This window comes from Myodes glareolus, chromosome X, assembly GCF_982192425.1.
Source record: "Myodes glareolus chromosome X, mMyoGla1.1, whole genome shotgun sequence".
Taxonomy (NCBI): domain Eukaryota; kingdom Metazoa; phylum Chordata; class Mammalia; order Rodentia; family Cricetidae; genus Myodes; species Myodes glareolus.
Window position 1 is genome coordinate 36,108,155 of NC_142053.1, and position 12,856 is coordinate 36,121,010.

General features: G+C 34.5%; 1 long non-coding RNA gene across 1 annotated transcript; it reads left to right on the forward strand.

The window, feature by feature from the left end:
- The first annotated feature begins 10,048 nt into the window (after positions 1 to 10,048).
- Positions 10,049 to 12,638, forward strand: LOC146889270 (uncharacterized). Its single transcript, XR_015000408.2, has 3 exons — positions 10,049 to 10,107; positions 10,748 to 10,923; positions 11,449 to 12,638. It is a non-coding gene; the product is annotated as an uncharacterized LOC146889270 (long non-coding RNA).
- Positions 12,639 to 12,856: the final 218 nt, after the last annotated feature.

The following is a 12,856-nucleotide window of genomic DNA, read 5'->3' on the forward strand; positions in this document are numbered from 1 at the left end:
GAATAGTGCTTATTGATTTCACTTATTGTGTTCCTATGGTGGTTTTTTGTTTGGTTTTCCTGTTTTTATTTTCTGGCTTGGAATTTTTTGTTGTTGTTGTATATGTTTAGCCTCTCCAGGTTGGAGTTTTGCTTCTGTGACCTTCTGTAGGGCTGAATCTGTAGACAGATACTAATTAAATTTGGTTTTATCTTGTTTTTTCCATCTATTGTGATTGAAAAATTGGAGGATATAGTAGTCTGTGCCACTATCTGTTGTTTATTAGAATTTGTAGTACATCTGTCTAGGCCTTTCTGGCTTTTGGAGTCTCCACTGAGAAGTCATATTATTATAATAGGTATGCTTTAGATGTTATTTATTTCTTTCCCTTGCAGCTTTTAATATTCTTTCTTTGTTTTGTATGTTTAGTGCTTTGAATATTATTACTGGGGTGAATTTCCTTTCTGGTACAGTCTTTTGTCTGGGCTCTATACTTTTTGTAACTCGATAAGTAGCCTCTTATTTGTTGTAGGAAAATTTTTGTTCATGATTTACAAAACATTTTTTTCTATGTCTTTGGCCTTGGTTTCTTCTCCTATTTTTTATGTATTTGATATTTTCATAGTATACTGGATTTTCTAGATTTTTTTGCCTGGATATTTTTTATATAACTTTTTTTTTGATTGAGGTGGCCTTGCCTTCTATACTGTCTTCAATATCTGAGATTCTCTCTTCCACTTCTTATATTCTTTTGCTGAGGCTTGCCTCAGAATTTTCTTTTTGAATTACTAAATTTTCTTTCTCTGATATCCTTTAGTCTGCATTGTATTTATTAATTCTCTCACCACGTTCAGGTCTAGAACTATTAATTTCATTTCCTTCCACTGTTTATTTGTATTTTCATGTATTTCTTTAATGTATTTATTCATTTCCTTTTTAGGAACTTTTATTCTATTCAAAAAGAGTGTTCTGAGGTGTGTGTATCGTGCTCCCGTTAAGTAGCCTTTCTCTGAGCTACTGTGGTAGAGTTTTTGGACTCTAGTGGAGACATATCTTTCTGGGCTACATTGACTGTGCTATTATGCTGGTGTTTAAGTATCTGGGATTGAGATGGTTGTATTTCTAGGTACTGAGATGTGGTCCTGATTTTGTTGTGCAGATATTTTGTTTTTTATTTTCTGTTGCTCTCTCTGATCCTGAGGAGAGTGCTGTCCTGTTTTGCAGTTACGGAATACTTCTAGAATTCTGCTATGTGTAGCAACGGGGGGTTCTATTTAGAATGTGTTTCTAGGTACTGGGAGCTGATACTTAGAATGGGGATAGGCTAGAAGGGTTGAGCTTAAAGGGTTCACCAAAGGGAGGAAAGCAACGTTTTCAGCAGGATCTGCTTAGTTTACTGGGAATGGGGCCAGACAGTGAGGAGAAGCTACAAGTAATCTGCTACAGAACTGGGGACGAGATGAACAAATTGGATATGAATATGGATATGGAGAGAGAATGATGACTTGAAACTAGCCTACCTTCTTCTCTGGCTTATTTGATTTTTGGAAAACTTGTCTGGCAAATTCTCAATGAATGCCTGTTGAAGTTTGGTGGCTGAGACAAAGGGATGTGGGCAAAGGAAGGTTTGAGGTGAAGATAGGCATGATCATCAGAAGCTGGGGCCAGAGAGGGAAAGAGGGAGCAGAAGGTAGAGTACTACAGAGCTGGAGGTAAGACTAGGGGATTGGATTTATATGAGAGGAGTGATAGGTAAAACTCTGTTCTTTGTCTACCTGCTTCTCTGGCCTGTTTAGATGATATGATCTTAATTTTAAAAGAAAGTTAATCTTTACTTTATAACTTTCACATCAGTTTAGAAAAGTAAATTAAAAAAAACAAAATTCAAGGACTCATTTTTAAACTTGAAAGCAAAACAATATGTGAAAAGATGTTTGGATAAAATTTAATGTAAATTTCTTGGGATGATTATTTGAAAAACATCATATTTTTGAGGTAGAATGAAACAACGTTTAAGGGATAGGATATAAGTAATCTACCAAATACTTGAAGCTTTATTTTGTTAATTCTAATTGGGATACTATTTCATCTAACTTAAAATAAGGCAATAAATATTTTAAGCATAGAAAATCAGTCAGTTTGATAAAGTTACATGTTCTAAATGCTTCTGAACAATTTTAATGATGAAAATTTATGGGAAAGTAGTCATTTGTTAGATATACTTTGTATCATTTGTTAGACACACCTTTATCTGTTGAAGATTTTGCTTTATGGGTTGTATAATCTTTTAAACTTGGTAATGAAGTCCATGATTTAGTGATTAAAAGATAATTCTTTTGGAAAATATAGGGATAAAATACTTCTCTGAAAGTAGCATATTAACCAATTACTTGCCTGGAAATATTGTTAGGTTGTAGGATTTATTTCTAATATGTTAATTCATAGATTGTGTTAAGTTTAGGAAATAATAATACACATTAATGTCTGAAAAAACATTATTAAAAAACAATGAAAGACATCTTCAATCTCTTTCACTAAATGGCTTGACAGATGGAAGAGTATGTGAAAACTGGTCAGTCAAACGCATCATTAAGTCTAGGAGACTATTTACTGAGATTTTCATGAGAATCAACATAACAAAAAGTTGCTTATATTAATATAAAATAGGCTAAAGTACTTAACTTAGTTCTCAAACCTTTCTCTTTTAAGATTAATATAAGCAAGTGTATTTTTCACCCTGCCAAAAAATAAATATTAAATTACTGCAAAGGGAAAGTTACAGAAATCTCTTTTCACAGTAAAAATATTTAATATTTTATTAACCTGATACTAACAAGAAAGTTCATATTTGACAATAAATTAAACCACTTTAATGTTTAACTGGACTGCATTTTCTTTGTCTTCCTTTAAAAATGAGTATAGATTATTTCAAGAAGCATTCTAGTAGTTTATAAAATACATTTTTGAGTAAATTTCTTTAGAAAGCTAGTTGAAAACGTCATTCAAATTGCATCCTGATGCCACCATTCACAGTCTAACACCTATTACCAGTACGTGTGCTTTCCTGTCAAAAGATGATTCCTTTCAACATAATATTTTAATATGTTATCTCAGTATGGTGGCTAATAAGTGTGAAAAAGATTCAAGAAATCTCTGTTTTACTAAAGACAAGAATTACCAATATATAAGAGTAAGAATCTGCCAGTCAAACTACTAGGTGTCTGAGGAAAGTAGTTGCAGCATAATTTTAAGCCAGAGAGAGTTGTTTTTCCATCAGTCATGTTTATGAATAGTTTGATTTATTTTATGCATTGTAGGAAAGAGTACTTTCTTGTTTTCATGTTGTGTGGCATTGTGACATATCATACTGCAGTTGCATATTCCAGAATCTATTGTATTATGTATGGAGATAGAGGAATAAGGGATTATGATGTACTATAAATTAAATGTGAACTTTTTTAATGCAGAGAGTAGTACCTTTAAAATGTAGTGATATATATTTACTTTCCATGCCATTTTCCAAATCAGAAGCATATATGTGATTTGAAAGCAATGTGCTTTCTTTGGTTAAAAAGGTGCCTTCTCATTTGTGTAGTTTTGGCCAGATGACTTTCCTATAAATGAAATACTGCAAATGCATCTCTGTCACCTCGTTCATTTTCCTGAATCAGCAATCTCTGGACACAAAATTTTCTTTAACGTTTCTTCAAAATATTACACACTGGAGGGGATGCTTGCACAAAGACTGATTCAGCAAGTGGAGCAAAAGGGAACTTAGAGATTTATTGTCTTCTTTCAATGCAGGAAGTAGCTCAGCTGATGGATAAAAGAATGATTATGCAATTTAGCCTGAGCATTCAGAGAATGAACCTCACTCTCTTATGCTTAGAAATGAACACTCTCTACAGCATAGTGAAATAGTTTCCTACTCATGGCAAATGACTTATATCATGTTTGCTTCTGAATAATAATTCTAACTTTTCAGAATGTTTCATATTTGCTATTTCATTTGTTTCTCTCCATAGAAAAGGTAAGCATGGCTGATAAGTGAAATTTGACAAATGAAGATAATAAAATGGATGGACATTAAAGATTTTGTCAAAGATAATAGAGCTAATTACAAGACTAAACTAGCGGTGTTCTACTTCTCTGAACTTTTCAATTAACACGTTGTCTACAGGTCGGTCATGTACATTCTAAAGAGAGAGGGATTTCTTTTTAAGATACCTAGATTACATGAGAGGCTTCAGTATCCTATATAAATAAATCAATCTCTGTCCTCCAAACAAAGTGGTAAAGGAGAGTTTAAAATCGGTAGTTTAAAACTCATTCATACTATTGACAAGTATGTGAAAAAATTTGGTTTCTGATTATTGCATTTAAATTTGGGCATTTATTTCAGATCTGATGCCATCTTATTGGTAGGTTTGCCGAAAAATATTTCATCATTTGTCTATAATACTGCTCCTTTAATTCACAGACCCAGATACTGACAAAATGTTACTTAAAAGTAAAAGTGTTTCATGGTAAATGTTAAGGGTAAACTTGACTAGATTAATGAATGACTAGATAAGTGATAGAGTATCTCTGTGAATGTATCTAAGTGGTCTGTATTTTCTCAGTGTGTTTTGGAATCATCCAAGTACCCAGGGTCTTGGAGAGAACAAAAGTTCAGAGACAAGATGAATTATCTCTCTCTTTTCCTTAGCTATGAAGCTGTTTTTATCCATGGCCATCAAAACTCAAATTTCTCTGACCTTGGGGGCAAAGTGTTAGACCAACAGCTGCCAGGTTTTCAGGTGTTAAGTTTCAGAATAAAAATTGTATTATCCATTTTCTTGATTTTAGGGTTTTCAACCTAGACTGGATTACATACCCAGGATCCCAGGGATTTTAGTTTGTAGCTTTTACCTTCCACAATCACATAAACTAAGACACTTTTATCTTTATGCACGTGTTGACTGAGGTTTCTGTCCCACCCGGTCCTGCATTCATTCAGTCCCAAAGAAATACACTGAGTTCTAATTATAAAACTGACTGGCCTATTAGCTCAGGCTTGTTAATAACTCTTATAACGTATGTTCGCCTGTAATACTTGTCTGTGTGAGCCATGTGGTTTGGTACCTTTTTCAGTGAGGCAGTCATATCTTACTTGCTCTGTGTCTGGCTTCCTTTGTGTTTTGGTGATGACTGCAGACTGAATTTTCCCTCTTCCCAGAATTCTCATTGTCCTGCCTCTACTTCCTGCCTGGTCATCCCGCCTATACTTCCTGCCTAGCTACTGGCCAATTGGTGCTTATTTAAAAATACAAGTGACAAGGTACAGACCACTGTCCCACAGCATCTATGTGTACAAATATGCATTTGTCTATTATCTATCTGTAGGTGTTTGTCTTCTATATATTTATCATTTGTAAATATTCCTCTTTCTCCCCCAGCAAAAGGAGATATGCTTCTGGAGGTACTGAGTCCTCAGATAAAATATTGAGTACTCGTTTGACATTTCTCACAATATATAGTCCAATGTAGCCACAGGATATGAAATTTTTCATAAACTACACTTTTAAAAGAAGAAGTTGAGAAACTCTACTCTGTTACCAGAAATTATTTAAACTTGTCTCTTGGGTCAAAAGAAAAAAATCTCTGTGTCTCTATACATATGTGAGCACACACTTGTGTATAGGAAGATAAAGGAAAAAGTTTTTCACAAAGCATACATCATTTTTTGTCTATCTAAGAATTGGATTAGGTGAAACAAATTACACACAAAACACAATGCTGCTACGATTTTGTGTGCTGGAAAGAAAAGGTAAATGGGTTAAGCTTAAGCTATTTTATTTAAAACAGTCATTGTGCGAAGAACTAATAAGCAGAAATCCACAAAATAGTCAGAGAATAGGATAGTGTATCACAAGCAGAATGACGACTGAGTATAATAATACAAGAGGACACATTTGCAGACTTCATTAACAACTGTAAGCCTTATCAAAGAAACCAATGTAATAGTAAATTCATCAGTGAAAATTAGAATTTATTTAAATAAAGGTTAGTGGACTTTACATAAATATCCCTAACATTTTTATGAACAGCATTAACTCTGTAATATACTCCTTTTATGAAGGATTGCATTTCTGAGTAGTCATGCTAATCACCTATCCCAATTGTCCTATGGTATAAAATCAATAATAATATAGAATATACTTACCAATCCATTTATTTTTATCTATGCTATTTCTACTCCAATCTGTTTATTAACTGTGTATGGTACTTATCTACTGGCAAGTTAAAAGTGTTTGTTCTTTAGTCAGTGCCAAAATCAAAGGTGGTGTCAATTTTTTTTTTGGCAAGTGATAAAGTGTCTTACGGTGTTCCAAAAATGTGTACAATCCATTCTAAGCATCAAGAGTTAGTCATTATATAACAAACATAAGCCTATAGTAAACAAAGCCTTATAAATCATCAAAGCAATTTAAAAGATCAGTTTGATGTTTGACATAGAGTCAATATATTTCGCTATTTTGTAGTGACATGCTGAGGTAGCAGTTTACTTAGCTTTAGCCTGTGCTGTAGTATCAGAAAATCAGCAAAGCCAAACAAAAACCTAGGTAGAAAAGCCATGGTGAGGGTCTGAAAATAAGTGGATAAAGTAGGAATATAAATTTTTATTGAGTAATTAGGGTGTAGTGGAAGGACCAATGTGTGAGTCTGGCCTACCTCAATTAGTCAAGCTAGCCTTACCAGGTCACCTTCTATATGTCTCCTGACTCTTATATTAGAAACTACAGAGGTTAGATACAATTCACTTATTATAGATTATGTATTATTTATCACTCTCATCTTTTCCTTCATCAATAGCAAGAGGAAAATCCCAGAAGAGAAAACTGTCTAGGGTATAATAAGTGAATTGTATCTAACGTGATTTCCCCTTATTCTAAATGTACATAACATTATACTAAATACTCTACATGCTAATTTGAGGCAGTAAGTAATTTACTGGAGAAAAACCTGTACATTTAATTATGGTAAAGCAGTTGGAAATGTGTGCCATACATGTATCATAGGTAGCCTGACTCTAGTAATTTCTGAAGTCAGAAAAATACAGATTTAGACCCTAATCCCATGATTATATTAATTAAACATGAGAAAATTGATACAACATTAACAACATGTTAGTACACTTTTTTGGGATAAACAGCAAATCAAATTTCTAATTTTATTCCACTGTATTGGATTTTTGAAAAAGTCTTATCAACTATTAGAGAATTAAATGCAGAGTATTTTGATAATTTTAAATCCTTTCCAGATTCACACACCATTCTTTATCCACACAACTCTGTGTACTCAAGACTAATTTATGCTGCCAATATGCTTTTGGATGTGTGGCTATCTACCAGAATGTGGACGATGTAACAGGGGACAGACGCTTGAAGCAAACTGACTCCCCCTCTCCCAGAAGCTATCAGTTGCCATTGTCCTCTTTGTTGGAGTTGAAACCTTGTATCTACAACCCCTTCCATGTTGGGATTTTTGTCTGGCTTGAGATTTCACAGATTATGTTCATGCAGTCACAATTGCTTTAGATTCATATAGCAAATGACATGCTTTTTTCCACAAAAGAATGTTCATTCTATTCACCCACTATTTCAGTTGTATAATTGTCCCATTAGGCTTGAGAATTCTGCAATCTATTATTCTCTGTACCTTGATAAATTTTGGATCTCTGTGTTAAGCCATATCTACTGCCAAGATAATTTTCTCTGGTGAGATTTGTAATATGTTGCTACAATTATAAGTAATTAAGAGTCATTATAATATTATGTTCATTTAGCAGAATAATAGTGGTAAGTTCTGCTTTAGAACCTATACCTGCCTAGCCACAAGTTGTGACCCTTCTGCTGATGTCCTGTTGTTGGCCAAGGCTACTAGTTTGTTCCCAGTTGCTCAGCCCTGAAATAGTCACACACAAACTGTGTTAGTTAAATCACTGCTTGGCCTGTTAGCTCTAGTTTCTTACTGGCTAGTTCTAACATCCTAAATTTACACATTTCTATTAAATCTGTGCCTCACCACAAGGATGTGGCCTACTGGCAAAACTCCAACTGGCAGCTTCATAGCTTACCCCTGCTGCCTACCCTCTTCTCCTCTATCTGCTTGGAACTTCTGCCTTGCCCTATTCTGCTAAGCCACTGGCTGAAACAGATTTACTCATTAACGAATAAAGCAACACATAAACAGAGGGACTTTCCACACTATCCCGTGTGTGTTTTATTTTGTGATTGGATCTTAAATCCAATAAAAATGCACATCCCAAATAGTAATACCACTGTTTTATCTAGAAAGTATGTCTTGAGTTCGTTGGTATGTCATTAAGAATGATGAATATTTGTATCCTCCTTAGGCATGCATAGAATCTTCCTGCACTGTAAAAGCTAGCCAACATTAATGTAGATTCTTGATCAGTATCAATTTTGTGTATTTTGCAATAAGTTTGCTGTTATGTTCTGGAATGTGAAGGTAACAAAGAAAAATTTCAATAGTTTGGGATGTTTTGGAGTCTCTGTAACCTCGCTTATCTACAACTTCAAAAGAAACTCACTCCTGGCATTGATGTTTTTGACTTGTTCAACTATGGTGTATAAAAAGAGCAATGCTATCCATGACAGGGTGACTCCATTTAAACTCTTTCATACCTGTGTATGTATATTTGAAGAAAGATATATATTAGTTGGAGCTTTCCTTGTCGTTTTTTAAAAGAAATTTAGTGTTAGTAATTACACACTGTATTCCTACCTTTCTGCTTTCCAAACTTCTTCACATTCCATTAGATCCCATCTTCATGCCAGTGGATTCTACATCCTCAATCTTGAAATCCTCATTCCACATATTCTTCTCCTAATTACCTAATCTCTGTGGGTATTCCAAATGAAACACAAATATCTAATGATACTAAGCTAAGAGCCATAAATAAGAGAGAACATATAACATTAGTCTTTCATGTGTCTATTGTTTCCTGCACCATCCATTTCCCTTTAAATTTCATAATTTCGTTTCAACAGTTATAGTCCATTGTATACATTTACTGCATTTTCACTATCCATTTATCAGTTGATGTGCATCTAGACTGTTTCTGATTTCTGTGTTCTTTGAACAGAACACAAAACAACATGAAGAGCACAGATCTCTATAGCTGAATATAGAGTACTTTATGCATGTGGTCAAGATGGTATAACAGGATCATGTTGTACATCTATATCAAACTTTGTGAGGAAAGTGCACACCAATTTCCACTGTGACTGCAATAGTATGTAATCTTACTTGCAGTGAGTAAAAGTTCCTCTTTCTTCGCATCCAAACCAGCAATTGTCCTCATTTTTGAAAATCATAGCCATTGTTGCTGGTGTAACAGAAATCTCAAAGTGCTTTTAATTTGAATTTCCATAAGTAAGAATGCTGAGCTTTTGACAAATATTTTTATTCATTTGTATGTCATCATTTGAGAATGTTCTATTTATTCCCGTGCTTCATTCTTTTTTTATTTTATTTTTTCCATGCTACATTCTTAATTCTTTTCCTGATATTCAAACCTTTTAGTTCTTTGTACATTTAAAATATGTCTAGATACTTACAACCTAGGAAAATTGCATCAAGGTGAAATGGATAATTTAAATGTATTTGTAACATACAATAAGAAAAAAAGCAGTAAATTAAAATTTCTTAGCTAAGAAATAACCATGTCAAAATGCACCCAGGATAGAATTATACAAGACTTTCAAAGAACTAATACCAATACTCCTCAGATTATTCAATAAAATGTGCCAGTGATGGCAAAGCATAACCCCCCCCCCTTCATGTGTGAATCCTGAGATGCAGGAAGCAATTCCCGCCAGGCAACACAATGGCAACGAAATGAGCTTGTTACTTGAGGGCCAAGAAGAAAACACCTATGTGCTTCTAGAACCACTTCTACGGCATCTGCATACGGATTTACCAATGTTACAGATGATTCTGGTTATAGCAATTCTATTAGTGTACTTGTTCTTCATGCTCTTTTTTCCTTCCACAGCAATGGCTTCTGAAAGAATGGATATGCTGTATGATAATATGAATCTTCATGATCTGATGGAGCTGGTAGGCACTAAAAGAATTTGGGAAATTTGGGGAAAATGCAAAACTTGTTCTTTGCCTGATTATGAAACTTGGCAAAAGAATTACACTGAAGTATACTGAAACAGAAAGGAATTTGGATATGATGAATTCATGTTTCTGAAGAACCTAGGGTGTGGGGGCTGACTGCCTATGGCTCTACAAATCAAAATGATATGTATTGGAATTGTGAGGAATAACAAGGGCAGAAATATGACATTGGAGTAAGACCCTCTATAAACTACAAGTAGTTAGCTTTTGAGGTGAAAGTCTTGTTTTATGATTAACTCAGCTAAAAATTAAGAATATAGTGGCTGGCATGGGCCTTGGGAACTGGGGAAATATGATGATGAATGATGATGTTCTGATTTCAAAGAATCTTTGTACATTTTATGAAATGCTTTGCCCATGTAATGATTAACCTGTGACAAGAAAGAAGAATCAATTTCCTTGTGTAAAATTTACAATAAAAAACTGAGGCTTGAAGCTCATGGCAGCGAGAGAGAGAGAGAGAGAGAGAGAGAGAGAGAGAGAGAGAGAGAGAGAGAAAGGAACCTGCTCTGCTGCTGATAGCCTGTCAGCTTGCATCAGAATCCTGTGTTCATTTACTTGCTTTGCCTTCCAGACATCCCAGATTTAAGACTCACTTCTCTGCTGAGACTGGTCCCTGGCAAAAATGTCCCTCCTACTAATAGAAATATACAGATTAAAAGCAATATCCATCAATATTCCAATGCAATCCTTCACAGACATGGAAAATAAATAACCTCAACTTTCTTATAGAAACAGAAAAGCCCACAGGTCAGTCAAAACATTCTTGAATAATGACAAAATTTGAGTTATCAAGTTGTACACAAATTTATATAAAATAAATGCTGAGATGTAATAAAAAATAGATACAGCAATCAACAAAGTAGAATCAAGGACTCATATATAAGCCTACATGCCTACAGCTGTCTGAATTTGACAGAGGTCAAAAGTTTGTCTTGGAGTAAATGTAGTGTTTTCAGTGAATGGGTCTGGTCAAACTTGATAGTTAGAAGTAGAAGGATGCAACTAGATCCCTGTACCAGCTAATTTTTATGTCAGTTTTACATAAGATAGAGTCTTCTGAGAGCTGTGAAACCTTGATTGAGAAAATGCCTTCATAATAGTAGGTTCTTTACCGGTAAGACTGTGTGGTATTTGGAAATCATACTTGACACTTCCTGGGTAACCTGAGACTAGATATCCCAGGGATCTAAGTTAAACCAAATAATACTTTTCTAAAGAAAAAAAAGATGTAGTGATGAAATGACTCCTAATGATATTCCTCTATACTCATAGATTAGTGCCTTGTTCAGCTATCATCAGAGGAACTTCTTCCTGAAGAAGATGGGAACAAATATAGAAATTTACTGCCAGACGTTACACATGGAGTGAAAGACCTTGGATTACAAAACCGTCAATGAGATACATCCATGAAATTCCTGTCCTCATAACTCAGGGAACCCCAGAGAAGAGGGGGCAGAAAGAGGAAAAGCCAGAGGAGTTGGATGACAACCACCAAGAAAAGGAAGCACTCTAAATCAACATGAGCAAAGCTCATATGAACTTACAGAGACTGCAACATGAAGTCTGTGTGGATCTGTACCAGGTTCTCTACATGTATAGAATGGTTTCCAGTTTATTGTTTTAAGGGGTTCCTGAGTGTGCTAGCCAGTGGGTTTCTGATTCTTGTGTCTTCTCTTGGACTCTTTGCCTTTTGTTGGTTTATTTTTTCCAAATTCAATGTGATAGTTTTGTTTTGTTATATTTTAAAAATGAATTAGTGAATCAAAACCTCACCAATATGTTAAAGAATAACAATTGTATTGTGATTTTTTTTACCTATCTGGAGAGAGAAAATCAGCTTTTTTCAATATAGTGGCATTGAATCTATAAACTTCTTCAGGACAGACCTCATGTTCAGTAGTAGTTGACCAACAAAAAATGGACTGCCCAGTTAATTTGTTTTGTTTTTTGTTTGTTTTGTGTGGGAAGATGAATAGGGGTGTATTTTTATTTGATTAAAGCTTGGTAGGTTTTATTTGGGGGGAATGTTTGTTTCTTGGATTTGGGGATTGTTGTATTGGATTTTCTCTATTTTTTTTGAGAAAGAAATTAAAGTTGTATTTGTTTGGTATGGGGAAGGATTTACAGGGAAAGCAGAAGAATATGAACAAAATATACTTAAATTTAAAAAGGTTTTCAGGTAAAAATCACAATAAAATGAATAAAATTAAAGTACTTCTAATACCCTGATGTATATTTTGTGACTGATAGGGGAGAAACCAGCTATTGTAGCTGGAACACCTTCAAGCCAGTACTAAGAAAGCATTGTGCATGGTACCATTCTTTGACTGGTAGATCTGGATTCTATAAGAAAGTAGGCTGAGCAAGCCATAAGAAGCAACCAGTAAGCATCACTCTTCCATGACTTCTGCATCAGATCTTGCCACCAGGTTTCTGCCATGTTTGTGTTCCTACCTTGGCTTCTCTCGGTAGACTGTGACCCAAGCATATGTAAGCCAAATAAACTTTTTCATGCTACTTTTGGTTTTGGTTCTTCATCATCGCAATAGTAACTCTAAGTAAGATAACCACTATGTCTTACCCTGAACAAAACATGTCTTCAAATGGATCAAGACTGGTAATGTAAAGCCTGACACTATGAGTCTGATGGAAGATGAAATAGGGAGTATGTCTGACCTCA